Raw genomic sequence first — 19,154 nt, 5'->3', positions numbered from 1 at the left:
AGATAAAGAATACCAGAATCTGGGCTGAAAAACAAATAAGAGTACATTACTAGTGCAAAAAAGTGGAGGATGATCATTGAGGTATAATAAAGGGGGAATTGGTTGAGACAGACCTGAGCAGTCCATAAATTCATGTATATAAGGAAAATAGATTTCCTCACAAAAATGCAAAACATAGTTTCAGCCAGAGAAATGAAACCAGAATGGAATACATATATGATCATATAATCATCATTAGATAATATTAATATTCATATAGTCAATGAACTGGATGTTTTATGTGGAGGAAGACAGGTGAGTATGAAATTGGTGGGACAGATCATTGGGAAGTTCAGGCTGGAACTCTGTAGTGTTAGGTACCTATTTATAGGTAGCAGTTCTTCTTCATGTAACCCTTAGCTGTGCTCTCAAAGGCTTTTTAATGATTGGAGCAGGCCCACCCAAATTATGTAAGAAAAACTTCATTACTTAAAATTATCTGATTATGGACTTTAATCACAGCTACACATTCCTTTAACAGCAATGACTATGTGGTGTTTGATCGAATGGGGACTGTAAACTAGCCAAGTTGATCTGTAAAAATGAGTATCCCAAGGAAATAAATATTCAGCCACAATAACCCAAAAGATATTGACACATATGATTAAGATACAAAGTCTGGTGCTGGTGGCTTATGTCTGTATTCTATCCACTTTGGAGGTTGAGTTTGGGAGGATTGAGGATCCAGTGCTGCCAAAAAAAAAAAAAAAAAGGAAATCAAGAAATATATGAATATGCATATGTAATATCTACTCTCTTCAACTAAAGTAGTAGTGGTTTTGGGTTCTAGTAGACCAATTCAGTAGAAACCATTAGATTTGTTGGTTTTAAAATAAAATTCACTATGGATAACAACACAGCATACAGTGCAGTAGCAAAAAGTGAATGTCAGGGCAACTCTGCCAGAGTCAGTCTATCTGTGGGAGTGATGGGGTTCTGGGACCCTGGGTAAGGTGCCATTCACTTTGAGAAATCAATGGTTTGGGGTCCTATAACATTTTTGTTTGATTGTTTTGACTGGACACATCCTTTTTTGGAAGAGGGTACTGGGATTTGAACTCAGGGCTTTATGCTTGCAAAGCAGGTGCTCTACCACTTGAACCACATCTCTAGTCTTGGACACATTCTAATTACTGATTCAAAACTGTCTTGTGTCTTAAGCCAAACACAGGACGAAGTACTTCCTGTAACTGAACAGCAAAGTCTCATTTATGCTTATCCTTATACCTAGGATTAGGATAATATATTTTTCACAGTAAATAAAAATTTTATATTTAAATAGCTTTATTTATGTATGAATGACATAGAAAAAATAAGGTAGGCCCTTGGTGTCTGTGGGTATATGGTTACATGGAGACTGTCATTGAGGAAAAACCACAAATACTCAGGATACATAGAGTTCAGTACTGTAATGCCGATGTTTGATTTACTTTTTCTATAGTGCTTCTGCTAAAGCCTTTCAGCAAATCTAAACTTATCACATCATCATTTAAATTAAGCCTGGATTAAATTTAACCTTGATTTTTGGATGCCATTTATTGTTGGGGAGACATATTTTCACAAAATTAAGGGCAGGGAAACACTCAACACAATAATTTACACACAACTAACAAAAACACAGGATTGACTGAAACTTCTCCCCATCAACTGAGCTGCCCAATGTGTATGCACGAATTTAAAATTTACCATGCTTAGTCAAAATGATGTGTAATAAATCTGTGAATAAGGCAGGCTTACTGCACATATTTTAAGGAATATTTAATAATTTTTGCTTCTGTCAGTTTCCACAATTGAGGTGGTGAACATATATATCACCCATTAAAGATTCTGACAACTACTTATCTACTCTTTTGTCATTATAGATTAGTTTGAATTTTTATAATTTTATTATCAATGGAGTCATACAATGCAATTTTCTTCATCTCTAAAACATGAAATGCTTTTATTAAAATATTTTATTTATTCATATTAGCAGGATCCAGTGTGCTACTACCATGTCATAGTTTCTTGTTTTTCATATTTCTTGTGTTCATGTACTTCTGATGGATTGAATATCTCTACCACTTTTATGGGTTGGCCTTCTTAGTAACTGTTTTTTTCCTAAAGGTATGTCCTGAGGTACAGGTTTGTTATACAATGCTGACTTTATTTCCAGGTGAATAAAATAGTTTGGTCTCCTTGTAGCTTCTTCAGCTATATTTGTGAGTTTAGGTACAAGGCAGGGACCACACAGAAGTAGAGACATTTTTGTGATACAGACAGCAGAGTATGGAGGGTGTGCGCTTGGTAGCTGCTCTTACTGTGGAAGAGGGGTTTTCTAAGGCATCTAGGGTTGATGTTGATTCTGTGACTTTTAAGTGTATCTGTCTGTACCAGTATTGGAGAGAGGGCTGAATCATTTGTGCTCTGACCAGACAGTGGTGTGGGCCTAGGTGCTTCACAAGAAGAGGTGGTGGCAGGTACCACAGCACCCCCTCTGTGATGTTATACCTAGAGCTGTTAGCAGTGCATGGTCAGACAAGGTAGCCAGTGGTGGGAACCTCACAGGTTTGGTGTTCCTACCTACAGTTAACATGAGTACTCATTTAAGTGATAAGATATGTGGAGTGGACAGATCATGTGGCAGGGAAATACTATTTTAATGCAAGTGCAAAATTGTTTTCCACATATCTTAATGATATTCATCATTATACAAGGAAAATTTTTCCTTCTTTCATAATTCACATTACAACTCAAGCAACAGGGGCAAGAGTACCACTTCACAGACCAACTAAAGAATGATGTATTAATGTTTTGCAATGTTAAATAAAGCTTTTCTAGAAAGACATTTATCCTTGTGGCGTATTTCTTAGAGTTTATAATAAAATATACAAAATGCATTATATAAGAATTATATGTAGGTTCTTTTTATTTTAAGATGACATGCCAAATTAAAAAAAAAAGCATATGGGCTTTTGGATCAGAACACTTGGGTTTGTTTTGAGATCATATCTGAACTTCTTATATTTCTGTATGACTCAGTTCTAATGTTCTATGCATTATTATTATTCACTTTCTTTTCATGTTGCTGTGTATGGAACACAGAGCCTTGTGTATTAATAGTTGTTTTTTGTGCATTACTATTCTTAAATGGATCTTTTCCATGATTGGCACCAGTGTTCAAATGTATTCTGTTTTAGTAATGAAATACATTGCAAAGGTGGAAAAATTGCTGTTATTTTCCTGAGATTTTACCCCAATTGTTATCACTTTGAAAATATTGGTGATTTATAGCATGTAAAGTATTCAGCTCTGGGAAGCTGTGACCTATAAAATGTTCTAACTGATGACACTTTTTGAAAATCATTTTTTTGTGGTGACTGAAATGCTAATATATATGATGTCTACGGGAGGTTGTTACACTAAAAATAAATTATCAATTAAAATTTTCTCTTTAGAAAAGGTGCATTTGAGATAGCTACATAAAAAAATTGGAGCTATGAAGGGTAATAAGGAATCCCTATTTTCTATAGTCTACTTCAGAACAGATTGGTGGAGTAGGGGCCTTGAGTGAGAGCAGAGAAAGGAGTTTGAATCACTGGAAGGCCTGATAGGATATCGTTTGAGTTGCAGGTTTTATGTAGCCTTTACCTAGTGAAAACATTCTACAGGTGACCAAACACTGTCCTAATCGTGGTTTATTTGACACAGATTCTACAATTGTTCACCTTTGGGCTCTACCTCCCACGTGCTAAGTCCAACTTTCACTCTTAATGGGCTCTTCATAGGGACTACCTTACTCCGGTCTTCCTCACTCTGTAATTCTGTTGATTCCTCTCTATTATGAGCATGAGTCTGCATTCACCTGGTCGAGTTACCACAACAAAATAAAACAGATTGGGTGGCATAAACATAGACTTTTATTTTTCACAATTCTGGAGGCTGTAAAGTCCAAGGTCAGGATATCAGAAAAATGGGTTCCTAGGAAATGTCAATCTTCTCATTGCATATGCAAAGTATTATTATTGTGGTAAATTTAAAGCAATTTCTAAATACTTTGTTTGTCTTCGTAAAATTGCTTTGCTGGGATCTAAATCATGAATGTGATGATGTAAATATCACATCAAAGGCAGGGCCTTTAGAAAGTAATTTTAAGGGGGTGGGGGCAGGGGGAAAAATGACCCAAGCCTTGTATGCACATATGAATAATAAAATAATAAAAAAAAGAGATAAGAAAAGGAAAATAATTTTATCATCAAGGCAGACCTCTTCATGATTAGTTTCTTACAAAAGAGGCTGCAGAGAGACCCCTTGTCCCTTCAACCATATAAAGACACAAAAAGAAGGAATTATCTATGAACTTAAGAAACAAGTGTTCATTGGATACTGAATCTGCCTTCTTTTTGATCTTAGACTTTAGAAATAAATTTCCATTGTTTATAATCTACCCTGTCTATAACATTTTTCTATTTTTTTCTTCATTCTTCTTTTTTAAAATTTTACTTTCTCGCTTTTCCATTTACTTACATGTCTGTCTATAGCATTTTGTTATAGTATCCTGAATAGACTAAGGCACTTCTAAATGCCAAATAATAAGGCAGCAATCTATTAGACATAGTAGTGGTAATTGTATATTAAAGGCCATTGTCTTTAATGGTGATTATTAATTTATTGGCCCCCTTAATTTCTACCATTCAATGGTTTAATAACAAAACATGTAAAGAATAGTTTCTAATAATAATAAGGAAATGTTCCAGTATCAGGGAACATGTTTCTTGTTGGCATTTTGTTTCTGGAATTAAGAACAAACTTTTTGATTATTAGAGGTATTTTTTCATAGCTGGGAACCTTCTCTTGACCCTACCAACCAAGATTTGGATAGATTCATGTGGAATGTCCTTCAGGATGGAGAGAGTTCCTTTCTGGTTTTGTTTTCATACTGGGCTTTATAAGTTTAAAAATTCTAGTAGTACACTTCTACATTTCTCTTTTTAGGATTGAAATGTCCTTTGCATATGAATTTAGGGAATATTGTTTTCCCTGTTATGTACTTTGTTTCTTTTCATAGTCAGGCTGTATAGCGTAGTGGTTGTGAATATAGACTCCATATGTCTGAATGTGACTCCAGTCTGCATCATTTAATCAGTGCCTACTTTTCTTATCTGTGGAAATAGAACAATCAAAAGTATTTTGTGGGACCCTTGTGAATAAATTAGCAAAATGCTTATAATTGTTCCTGGCATAGAGTGAATATTAGTATTAGCTATTACTGTTAATAAGATTACCACTTGGCCTTTTTTACAGGTGTGAAATAGGGCACCTTGCTGCTAGGACATTTTTTTAACTTTTCCTCCAAAGGCATAAATATGAATTTCTTCCAAGAGCTGCTTTAAAAATATTGTGTATGGGTGTATGTGCGTGTGTGTGTGTATTTGATAAATTTGTGTAAGTAGGATCAAGGGTGAAAATTTGAGCTCTGTCCATTGCTGTGCAAGAGTTAGCTGAAATTGCAATCATGTGTCTGGCATTTCATAAGCTTTAGCTCATTTAATTCTCCTCTCTCTGAGTTGATTTAACTATGCCCATTTTACAGGTATGTGACTTGAGGTGCATTCTAGGGACACAATTGGTGGGTGTGAAGTTCAGTAGGCAAGATTATTTTTTATTTATTGTTTACTATTAAAATTGTGTGTTATGACTGATCACATGGTCATATTTGATTAAATATTTGACTACTAAGTAATGAAATAATCAGCTGCATCTTCTACAGGGGAAGAACTATATACTATTTGCTACTGCAGTACAAAGAATGATACAGAGGGATATGATTTTCATAAATACATATTGAATATATCCTCATGTTGTGGTTTATATGTGATAGGGGCTTGAAAGTAAATTAAATAAACTCTCTTTTTAGGAATTTGAAATATGTTACAGACAGTAAGTGTTATTTGGTAGAGAGAACTAAATATCGTAAGAAAGGCATAATCATTACAAAAACCGTAATTTATTTAAGGCCTACTGCCAACTTCTATAACAGGAATTAAAAATTTTTCTTTTTACTCTTCCCACATGTCATATGATATAGGTATTATTGTGTGCATTTTGCAGAAGACATTATTGAGCAAAAAGGTTAAATCCTACATAGATGTCACACAACAAAAATATTACAAGCATACATCTGTCTGCTGACTTCCACAGTTCATCTTCCTTTGTATCTGTTTACCTTTTGATTTAGAATAGAAAAAATCATAAATATGAAATATTTATTAAAGTACTAAATTTGCAGAAACAGTTATTATAATTCTCTCACCAGCTTCAGAGATTGGTTATGAAGTTAACATCTCAAAACTATGTCACAAATGCATTGAGCAGTCACTATTGATTTAATTATACTTTATTTTTACCTTCAAGAATTATGAGATATTTACTGGTTTTACTTGCTTAGATAATATTTGAATACAAGACTTTACATATAGAATACAATTACAGAGAACTTACTATGCATCTATAGCAATAAACAAAATGATTTTAGGTACATAAGATGAAGTTTTCATAAGAAATGGAGAAATACATTGTGGAGATGAGACTTCGGATCTCAGAAACAGAATGCAAGGAAAGGCACTAGAGTTATTCAGCCCAGCACTTCAATTTTATGAATGGAAAACAAAGCTCAGGGAAATTATCTACAATTACAGTAGTCATTAGTGATTATGCTGGGACTGATATATAGGCCTGCTGATTTGTAGTAGAATTTTCTTTTCACTAATCCTTTAAAAATTAATTTATTTTTAATTAACATGTAATGACTGAGTATATTCATGGGACAAATTTGATGTTTCATTCTATGCTACTTTACAGAGAGATTCAGTGGAGCTAGTTATTATATCCTTCACCTTACCTCATGATGAGGACATAAAAAAGCTATTCTTTTGGCAATTAAAAAATATATATCATTATTATGAACTGTGATCACCATGTGGTACATCTATTTCTTTTTGATATAGAAAGTAATGAAATAGTGTGGTATACAGTGGTGTTATCTATGTCAGTTATTAGAGTTTCTATTCTTGTTTTCTCCATTTTTTCATTGGTAGTTATTCCTTCACTATTTTCATGTATTCTTGTTAAAATGTTCCTAAAATGCAATGCTTTATTTATTGATTCATTCTTTATGGTTATTATAGTTCTCGCTTAAAGTTCTCTTCTGATTCCTGATAAGTTTTATTTCAAACTGTAAAGCCAGCCAGTGTGATGTGAAATAAAATCTAATTCCATTTCTTGAGTGTAAGATGTATTTGAATTGAAACACATTGTTTCATGTTGCCACCTAAATTGAAACAGAGTTTTAAAGAAATGCTCATAGAGGTATTTCTCTGCAGATACTGATAGCTGTAGACTGATCTTACTGTGATTAGCTACTGCTGTATTTTTGCTCAATTACAAATAGCTTTTCTTCTTGATAATACATGCTAAATTTTTAAAATTGATTATTAAAAGATTCTTATTTCCCCAAATAAGAATCAGAAACTGTGAAAATGAATGTAAGTTAGAACATCTAAAGAGAATGAATTGCATGAAACAATTCATTAATTGAATTACACAAAAAATTTTCCTTTCTTTAGGGTGTAGAGGGAAGGCCTAAGGAATTTTCCTAGTTTCCCTTCTATCAAACGATGAAGTTTATGTCCTTTTTAGGGACTTGGAATCACTTTTTCCTATTGTAAACTCAGGTGTGTGTTATTATAATTGCTGGCACCACAGTTTTATTTTTAATTATTCATAAAAGTAATCTAAACAATGAAATCCCCAATCGGAAACACAGTGCTATTTTAGAAGCCTACAGTGACTGCTTCAAGCACCAATGAGATGCCAAATTTGGTTGTCATGTCAACTAAGGATCACATCAAATCGAAGGAGTATACATTTTTCATATATAATTTTTTCTACCAGGGATATTTAATATATATGAGATATAAAATTATCTATGCTATTGTGGTACTTTAATGGGAGAAATAATTGAGACTTTGAAAGTGAGTTGACATAAATTAATTTGATTTAATCCAGCAATAAATCTATAGGTCACAAGTAATGGTATAAATTATCTTTCCGCCCAAGGTTGAAACCAGAAAAATATAGAAAAATAATGCTCTAAATTCTGAATAATCAACTGAATGCAAGTGGCAAATTAGTATTTTACTTTTTCTATTGGCAAAAGATCTCAAATTGGTCAACTAATTTACCAGTCAATGAGTAATTGTGAGAGTCTTGCACAGGTCTCAGGCAGGTTAATCAATAATATACTGAACATGAAATCTCTTTTTATATTGCATTTTCATATTTGCATATGTATGCACATAGATAGATAGATGTATATATACATGTCTTAGTAAAGGACAACTTTTGCATTTTGAAAAAAAAATACAGAAAAATATACGAGGTGCAATAAGAATAATCAACAATTATTATCCCACCACCAAGTTCACTAATCTTAATAGTTCGACATATATTTTTCCAGGTTTTTTAAAAAACTAAACAAAGATTTTATTTTCGAGTGTGCCATTTTTTTCAAAAATGGGATCTTATTATGCACACTATTTATCCTACTTAGTATAAACTACATAATGAAAAAATTTCCAGTCAGACACCAGTGGCTCGATCCTGTAATCCTAGCTACTTGGGAAGCAGAGATTAGGAGAACTGTGGCTCGAGGCCAGTCCAGGCTAATAGTTTGGGAGATCCCATCTCCAAAATAACTAGAACAAAATGGACTGGGGGGCGGGGTGCCTCAAACAGTAAAGTTCCTGCTTTGCAAGTACAAAGAATCCCTGAGTTCAAATCCCATTCCCACAAAAAAGGAAGAAATTTGTGTTATTTTATATGTTCTTAAACAGATTTAAATTATTAATTTTCTTTCCCACAGGGAAAAACACCATGATTCATTAACTATTTTTCTATTGTTGGAAATGTACTTTATTTTTAAAATATTAAAAATTTTACTTTAAATATATTTGATCCACCTGGAAGGATTTAATGAAAGGGTTTTGAATATTTTTTCTTTCAGCTTTCCTTTTATACATAAGTTCTCTTGAGGAAAGATTATGCATATTTGCAGTTTAAGTAGATTTGTCAGAGTTCCTTTTTTATGAGTAGTCTGAGCAAATTATCAATATATAGAATGTGTATACATTTACTCCATTAATTGCCCTTACCTTCACATAAAGTTAACAAGCTTGGACGCCATATAGGAGATTGATTTCTGCTGAGCGATTCTGAAGAGTGATTTAGAAAGAGAAGAAGAATGGGATCTTACTGGATCTTATCAAGAAATAGGGAACATTTGATAATATGATGTCTTATTACATTTACTCCAGGAGAAGGGAAGATTAATGTTTGAGCCACAGGTTTCATCAGTAATGAAGAAATAAATCGTGTTACTCATAGAGGAGTATTAAGTCTTTTTTTCTTTTTTATCTCTGTAGAGTGTTTTTTCTTCTTTCTTGCTCTTAACATAGTCGCAGTGAAGTTTGTGGGAGCATTATTCAGAAATACTTTGGCAGAGTTGTCAGCAGGGTTATTTTTCCTGTTCTTACTTGGTAGATATTATGGCATAAATCTCTTTTGCTGTTGTTGTTGCTGTCGTTTTTCCTGTGCTGGGTATCCAACACAGAGCTTTGTGTGTGCTAAGAAAATGCTTTACCACTGGACTACATCTCCATCCCTGGTTTAGATGTTAAATGTCCCCGAAAGGCCATGTGTTGAAGACTTTGTCCCCAGCCTGTGGTGCTATTGGAGACAGTGGAACCTTTAGGATGGGTGGCTTAGTGGGAGGAAATTAAGTCGCTGGGGGTACTTAAGGGGATTCAAGGACCCAGAGCCCCTTCACTGTCTTTTTCCTTCTTGGCCACAATAAAGTGAGCACTGTGCTCTTGGCCATGATGTTCTTCCTTGCCATAGGCAAAAATTCAGTTCAGCAAGTGGACCATGGACTGACACCTCTGAAACCATGAATAAGTTGATTTTCTCAGGTATTTTGTTACAGTGATGGAAGTCTTGCTAACCTAGCAGAGTAGTTTGATAATTACCTTATCTGTCCAACTAAAACTCAAATCAAATAAATTAGGCATAAGCAAATCTAATAATATAAAGTGGATCAGTAAGAAAAGCAAGTAGGAAGAGGAAACATTTTAAGTTTGTACTTTCATTTTCTGGAAGACTGGATATTACTGGAATCATTAGAAAATAAGGGTTTTATGCAGAATTATAATTATTAATAATCACTGGAGCACAAATTATTAATCTTATTGAGTATCAGAAGAATTGCATACAAATAACAAATTAGACAATAGAATAAAGCTTAACAGCCTATAAAAAGACAAGAATTATCAAATAATAAAACTAAAGTCAAGTGTACTACCAGATCAGTATATATCATAAAATTTTTCTCAATTAAACAAAAAAGACTTACACTAGTCTAAATGTATAGCCTTGTGCTACAAAAGCTATATGTCTGAAATATAATGACTGAAAATAAAAGAATGGAAAAGATATACTGGTGTATCTTTGTCTTATAATCTTAACAGTTTTTGCTCTGATCTTTATTACTTCACTTTCTTACTTGCAATGGATTTAATTTGCTCTTTTGGTCTAGTTTCCTAAGGTGACATTTTGCATGTATTTATTCTTTAGTTTTTGAAACAGGTTCTCACTGTGTAGCCCAGGCTGGCCTTAAACTTGTGATCTTTTTCTCTCAGTCTCCCAAATACTGATGTTGAAGATGTGGGCCATCATGCCTGGCAAGTTTTCTTTTCAATGTCTTATTGTCCTACAGAGATGTTTAATTCAACATATTTTCTCCAAGTATTATTTTCCTAGTCTCAAAATTGTGATAATATTTTCATTATTTTAATTGTTATTAAATTTGCAATGTTTAAAAGTTTTCTTTTGAGTGTGTATGTGTGTGTGTAGAGACTAAGAGAGACACACAGAGAGAGGCACAGAAGAGAGAAGAAGCATTGAGGGACTAACTACTGAGTACTTGAAACTTGGATCTCCAGTTTATGAAGGATTGCAGGTATAACAGCATCTGCTCCAAGTGTCAAAAAATGTGATGTAGATACTACTAAGTGCATACTATGTACATGAGAAAACTGAAGTTTATAAAGCTACAGTAACTTGCTCAATATCTTGAAACTAGAGATTGGTAGACTAGGGAATTGAATTTACTCTGAATTCAAAACCTATTCTTTTAGCCACTGCCTATTGTCATGCCTTAAAATTCAAATCCTGAAGTTTCACTGCCTTTTGTCTACCTGTGTATTTTTTCAACACTTCTTAGAAATTTGAATATCTCAACTTGGAATAAAATTACTGTATTTCAGGTATGTGTATGACTTCTAGAAGTAATAATAATTTTGTTCTGAGTTAATTCATGTATCATTGCTTAAATAATTATTTTTATTTTTTTGTTGTTGAACTAAAGTCTAGTAGAAATCTCCAGATTTTTCTATTTAACTAATTGTGTTTTCAGAAGTATACATTCAGAGACTTAGGTGAGTTCTTCAATGTGCTTTAGCATAGTTAATTGATAAATTAAGAGAAAGATTATTTTAACAACATGTTGAGGTGAAGAAGATTATGAGTAAAGACATCTAGTTAAGAAATGATATAAGTAGATGATTTAATTTCCATTGAAATATTGAAAGATCACCACATGGGGCATATGGCAATAGAAAGAAGCATTAATTAAATAAGATTGGTTTGGATAGGAAATCCTTTACCTAGATCAAATGAGTAAGTTATATTTTAAAATCTTGGATTTGAAAAAATTCTGTCAGATTCATTGCTCAATATTCTCTATGCTTGTCTTTTCATTGGTTTGTATTTTTCTTTTTGATAAAGTCTACTTTTGTTTTGTCAATATATTCTCTTCTTACTTGGTGTCACTCTGATGTATTAATTTCACCAACTAAAGTTCTTTGATCATCTGTCCTCAGAAATGTGGAAGTAAGAGCAAATATTTGTGTATCTTTTCCCCTCTTAAACTATCTTTCTAAAGTAATTCTGAATCTGTTGTTTAAGAATATAGAAAGTGGTTTAAAGATAATTTTTTACTAGTCAGTAAGACTTGACCACATTGAATGCTTTAAGTACCTAATATTTCTTTTCCTAATCAAGAAAACAAGTGTCACACTTCTCTATTGTGGAAAATGGACACTGCCTCCCCTTTTGGAGGAAAGTTAAGACAGGTGAGTAAATATGTTTTCTATCGAAGTCTACAAATAATTTTTTAAAGTAAAAATGCAGTTATCTAATTACATTTCTTCATTTTGCCCTAAGCTTATGAGATTTGTCTTTTGAAAATCAAGGAAATGTCACTGGGGTGCAGTGGTGCACACTTGTCATGCCAACACTCTGGATGCTGAGGTTGGAGGATGGCAAGTTCCAGTTCAGCCAGGGCTATATAGCAAAACCGGTATTCATATCCCTCACCCTGGTTTCATATGGAAACTAATTATTTTAAAATAAATATGGCTGGGCATGGGGGCTCACATCTATAATCCCAGATACTCAGGAGGAGGAGACTGGAAGGATCAAAGTTTGAGTCCAGCTGGGATAGAAAGTTAGTAAGATCCCATTTCAACAAACAAGCTGGATAGTGGTACACGCCAGTAATAACAGCAGTGTGGGAGGAGTTTGTATGATGATTGTGGTCTGAGGTTGGCTTAGACAAAAAGCACAAGACCCTATCTGAAAAATACCCTAAAAAAGCTCAAGTGGTCGAGCACTTGCCTTGCAAGTGCAATGCATGAGTTCCAACCTCCATACTCCCAAAAATTTTTAAAAAATAAATATGATAATCATTGTGACATTTTAATTTTCTTAGTATGCTTGCATTGTGACTTATTTGTTCCAGAAATGATATCTTTCAGATACAGTACTAATTAGGAATTCTGAGGATGGCTCAAGTGGTAGTTTGCCTGACTAGCAAGCACAAGTTCAAACCCCACTACTGCAAAAGAAAATGAACAAACAAAAAGGAACAATACCCAACACAAAAGACTGTGGTGGAGTGGCTTAAGTGGTCAAGCACCTGCCTAGCAAGTGCAAGGCCCCAAGTTTAATCCCTAGTAACACAGAAAAAAAAAAAAAAGAAAAGAATTCTGATTTTCCCTATTTCTGTATCAAACTAGATGACATAATTCTAAACACCAGATTGGAGAGCCATAATTTATAATATTATTAGTATGAAATAGAATTTCTTAATAATCATCATAAATACCAGCATATAAAGCTTAGGCCTTGCCATTCATTATGAGTATTTCAAAGCATTTTATATCTATAAACTTTACAGACTGTATAAATGTATAAATTAATTATCTTACAAATATTGCAATAGTTGGTATTTAGGGAGTGTATTATTAAGCACTCCTTAAATTTGGAGGTTACTTTGATGGATTGACCATAAAAAGAGTAAGCCTCTTATAGTTTGTGTGAGTTTGGTATTTGTTCATTTGATCTTAAAATCTCTTTTCATACTCGGTAAAGTATCCGGTATGAGCTAAGTCTGTAAAAATAACCAGCAGGACATTTTGTACAGTATTACTTTGTTCATTGAAACTACTAACTCAGATTTTCACATTTTTCTCCTTTGTCACTCATCTTTCTCTTCTTATCTTTTATTCTCTCCTTCTCTTCCTCATTATTTCTTTGGTTTGGAATTCATAATCTATTTTCAATGGGACTCTAATAATGATAATAATTGTTGACTTTATCGCCAGAGAGAAAAAGGTTTCACTCTATTTGATAAAACTAGCCTATTTGTCCTTGAGTTTTCAAATGCTCTTGATCTGTCAGTAGAAGTAAGACATCCAAACAAAATGTTTCCATTTATCCACTGGCTCTTTGTGATCTCTCAAATTAGTGGTTGTATTAATATACCATGATCTCCTCTATTGACTTCCCACCACATGAAAGCATCATATTACAGCTGAATATTGGAAGTCACCATAATATTTTCTTCCATTTGTTCTCACTGATCCTGAAAAGGCATGAAGTAGATTTTGGGCATGGAATCATACTCAAGGGTTTGGTTCAATATTTTTTTTGTTTAAACTTGACACATAATAATTGTGCATGTATTTGAGACACAGTATGACATTTCAATGTACATACATATGCATTATTTCACTCATCAGGGTATTTGGTATATCATTTCTCTATCTTCAGCATGTTCAAAATTCTTTGTGTTAGTTATATTGAACTATTCAATTAGTTGTTATCAGCTACATAACCATACCGGGCTACAGGGCATTAGAAATTGTTGCTCCTATGCCATCACACCCTCTGTCTGTTAACTGTCCCTCTCCATGCTTTTGTTTTCCAGCACTGTTCTGAGTTTGTCCATTTTAATATTTTTCTCCATTGTTAGCAGTCAGTGTTTGGCAAAAGAGGATTTAAATGCCTACCTTCCAGTTGTCATTTTTCCTAGAAACATGATTCATCTTATTTAGATGCCTCATCATCAAACACAAACATACTTTATTGGTCTGTGTCACATTAACACATTGACAGTCCCAGAAGCCATGGAGGTTTATGGCACCATTTTATCTTACTATCAATTATCCCTGAGCAATATGCCGCTTGCTTGTGGACTGTCACTTCTCAGTTCTCACATTGTCTCCAGATACCAGTCAATCTCCTTCTACTATTTTCTGTATCCTAGTATGTTGAGGGATGACAGAACAGATTTTATGTTTGTTTTTCTTATACTGAGCTTCATAAAGACTTCCAGCATGGAGAGTATTTTATTTGGTATAGACTTGTTGCATCTATTTCAGATAATTTTAACATTATATTATAATATATAATAATCATCACAATTTATAGAATTACATATAATATATAAAAATAGAATTATACATACACACACGTATATATGTATAAAATTTTTTTTGCTTGTTATCATATGAAGTTGTGACCAAGAATTAAGTAATTTGGGGAAATGTTATTCTATAGGTCTTGATTATAGTCCAGAGTGAACATCTGGACTGGCAAAGGCTATCTGAACTTTGTTACAAGTACTAAAATATGGACAGCAGAAATACTAAAGAAGTTGGCTCAATACTAATGTGTAAAACAAGAATTTCAAACCAATAACAATCAGTAAAGGGCTTTTAACACATAAGCAATTTCATTTGTTACAACTAAATCATCTTACAATTATTTATTATGTACTGTCATCATGTCACATTATGCCAGGTAATGGGGACACAAAGATAAATAAAACATATCTGTGTTTTGTGGACAGGTCAACTGTTGTTGGACACCTAGCAATTATACACAATGCAATGGGGTAAATACTTCAATTGGCTTATGGGAAGATAAGGAAGTAATTAAATCACAAGGAAAACAAGCCAACGATTTTTCTTGGAACTTTTTAGCTCATGTATAGAATTTCAATGGGTTGAAGAGAAAAGGAGAAGACGACAATTCAGAGGTGATATATGACAGAGAACTAAAAGCAGTAGGCTGGTTCCTATAGTATTTTCCGATATTTTAAAGAAAGATCTGTACATCAAAATACAATTACAAGATAGACATTGAAGGTAAATAGTATTGAAAGTGAATTATATTAGTAAAGTAATATGAGAAATAATGTCCTAAAATCTAGATAAGAATAAGATCTTTATTTTAGAAATTACCTAAAATTTACAAATTTAAAATATCACAATGCAAAGTGATGCTGTTGGAGAAAGGAGAGTTCAATATGATTTTTGGGTTTAAGGTCTAAGAACTATTCCTAGAGTTAAATTCTTTAAATCTGACTAATTAGCATATTGCAAACCAATTCCCATGAATACCAGACCCACAGCACCTGGAAAGATACTAGAGAACTTGTGGGTTGATTTACATGGAGAATGCTCTTAGCTTCTGGCTAGCAACTGTGGAATATGCCTGTAATCCCAGGTATGGGGGTGGCATAGGTAGGAAGATCGAAGTTTGAGGCCAGCCCTGGGTAAGAAGCAAAAAACTACCAGAAAAATAACTAAAGCAAAAAAAGAGGTAGGAATATGGCTCAAGTAGTAAAGCAAGGTCCTGAGTTCAAACCCTAGTATTTCTAAAAGAAAAAAAAAAGATAATGGTGTAAGCATGCAAGCTTAACATATTTAAAGTTTTAGTTTACCCTTCAATAAATCCCATCCCTTTCAAAATTTCAATTAAATATGTGAAGAGATTCCTATATATATTCCAATATATATTTTACCTGCATACCTCTGCCAAATTTCAAGTCTTCATTTTTGATTGAAACCATTACTAAATTTTCCACAGGAATTTCAAATTGAATGAGTCCAACACTTAATTCACTACCTTCCTAGAATCTGGTCCTCCTTGATCTGTTCCTAAATGCTGACATTTGCCACTCTCTAAGATATGAGAAATGTATTCCTCTAGTGATTCTGGGGAGACTTTGCTTCTGCTTTTGCTTTGCTTCTTTAAATAAAATATTCATTCCCTTCTATGTTCCAGTGAAGAGCTTTCTACCCTTGGAGATCCTCGTGTAAAATTTCTTTTAATAAGTTAACCAATAAAGCATATGTTGAGAATACAAGTCATTTTCACAGAACATTATGCATAAGTGAAAACTACATTTACAAACTTAAATTTCTGCCATTAAAAGTTCGATTATTTATTTATTGATTTTCTATTTTTTCCTTTCTTAAAGTAGTAGTCATTGAAGAATGTCTCTTAATTTCTGGCTATGAACTTACTTATTCACAAGATATTTTTCAATACAGAAGGGCAATATAATATAAAGTCTAAAAGAACAAAAGTGCCTAATTAAGAATAAATACAGCTTTTTGCAATGAGTTTGTTGTCAGAACACAGGTGTCAAGAAAACCACCACTAAAGTGGAGCCAAAAAGGAAAAGGAAAAGACTCACATCAACATTGTCCCCATTGGTCATGTAGATTCCAGCAAGTCCACCACTACTGGCCTTCTGATGTACAAATGTGGTGGAATTGACAAAAGAGCCATTGAAATAATTGAGAAGGAGGCTGCTGAGATGCCTGAGTCTTCTATAAACTGAAGGCTGATTGTGAACATGGTATCACCATTGACATCTCCCTGTGGAAATTTGAGACCAGCAAGTATTATGTGGCCATCATTGATGTCCCAGGACACAGAGACTTTATCAAAAACATGATTACAGGCACATCTCAGGTTGGCTGTGCTGTCCTGACTGTTGTTGCTGGTGATGGTGAATTTGAAGCTAGATCTCCAAGAATGGGCAGACCCATGAGCATGCTCTTCTGGCTTACACTCTGGATGTGAAGCAACTAATTATTGGTGTTAACAAAATGGATTCCATAGAACCACCCAACAGCCAGAGGAGATATGAGGCAATTGTTAAGGAAGTCAGCATCCAAGAAAATTGGCTACAACCCTGACACAGTACCATTTGTGCCAATTTTTGGTTGAATGGTGACAACATGCTGGAGCCAAGTGCTAATATGCCTTGGTTCAAGGGATGGAAAGTCACCATAAATATGGAAGTTCTAGTGGAACCACACTGCTTGAAACTTTGCACTTTATCTTACCACCAACTTGCCCAACTGGCAAGCCTCTGTGCTTGTCCCTTCAGGATGTCTATAAAATTGGTGGTATTGGTACTGCTCCTGTGGGCCAAGTGGAGACAGGTGTTCTCAAACCTGGCATGGTGGTCACCTTTGCTCTAGTCAATGTCACAACTGAGGTAAGTCTGTTGAAATGCATCATGAAGCTTTCAGTGAATTTCTTCCTGGAAACAATGTGGGCTTCAAAATGTCAAGAATGTGTCTGTCAAAGATGATCATTGTGGAAATGTTGCTGGTGAGAGCAAGAATGACCGATCAAGGGAAGAAGCTGGCTTCACTGCTCACGTAATTACTCTGAACCACTAAGGATAGATCAGTGCTGTTTACGCCCCTGCACTTGGTTGTCATACAGGTAACACTGCAAGTTTGGTGAGCTGAAAGAAAAGATTGATTGGCACTCTGGTAAGAAGCTGGAGGATGGCCCTAAATTCTTGAAATCTGGTGATTCTGCCATATTTGACATGGTTCCAGGCAAGCCCATGTGTGTTGAGAGCTTCTTTGATTATCCTCCTCTGGGTCATTTTGCTGTTTGTGATATGAGACAGACAGTTGCTGTGGGTGTCATCAAAGCTGTGGTAAGAAGGCCTCTGGAACTGGCAAGGTCACCATCTGCCCAGAAAGCTCAGAAGGCTAAATGAACATTCTCCCTAACTCTTGCCACCTCAGTCTTAATCAGTGGTAGAAGAATGGTTTTAGGACTGTTTGTCTCAATTGGACATTTAAATTTAATTGTAAAAGACCAGTTAATAATTACAATGCATAAACCCTCAGAAGGAAAGGAAAATGTTTTGTGGGCCATTTATTTTTGTGTGTGTGTGGCAGTTTTAAGTTATGAGTTTTTAAAAAATCAGTTCTTTTTAATGGCAATAACTTGATCAAAAGTCTGGCACAGAATTTTGAGACCTATTAAAACAAAGTTCAATGAGACGAAAATGAAAGAGGAAAAAAAAGAATAAATCTAGAAAATATCATGATGAATGATGTTATTTTAAGTAAGTTATGATATCACTTAATATTTAATGCATTAGAAAGTAAGATCTTCTAACTATAAGATAAATATGTATTCAGTCAAATTACAAAAATAGAGAAAAACTTAAAAATATTAATGTTTTGCATTTAATTCAAAATGCCCAGAAGGGTGTAAAATGGTGCACACTTGTAGTCCCAGCTTCTTGGGAGGCTGAGTTAGGAGAAACACTTCATCCTGCAAGCTTGAGACCAGCTTGGACAACATAGCAAAATCTTTTCTCAAAAAAGTTTTAAAAAAATTTAAAAAATTAATTCACATCACTGAATCATAATTCCAGTTTTCATGCATATCCTTTCATAATCATTGCCCTAACTATTACACTGCCATTTATGACTTGTCATTTTAATATTTTCAGTCTACAAGGAATTGTGAAGGTTGTTTAATTTTCTTATGTGACATATTTTATTGACTACATATTATTTGTTATATGCATGTAGCCTACCGTACTTAAATAGTTTTTGTCTGGT

At 33.9% G+C, this 19,154-nt stretch overlaps 1 pseudogene; it reads left to right on the top strand.

Moving 5' to 3' along the window:
• Nucleotides 1-15,931: 15,931 nt before the first annotated feature.
• Nucleotides 15,932-18,295, top strand: LOC109678018 (elongation factor 1-alpha 1 pseudogene; annotated as a pseudogene).
• The last annotated feature ends 859 nt before the right edge of the window (nucleotides 18,296-19,154 follow it).

Source organism: Castor canadensis, chromosome 12 (genome assembly GCF_047511655.1).
Source record: "Castor canadensis chromosome 12, mCasCan1.hap1v2, whole genome shotgun sequence".
NCBI lineage: Eukaryota > Metazoa > Chordata > Mammalia > Rodentia > Castoridae > Castor > Castor canadensis.
Note: the sequence above shows the minus strand (reverse complement) of the source record. Positions and strands in the feature narration are given on the sequence as shown.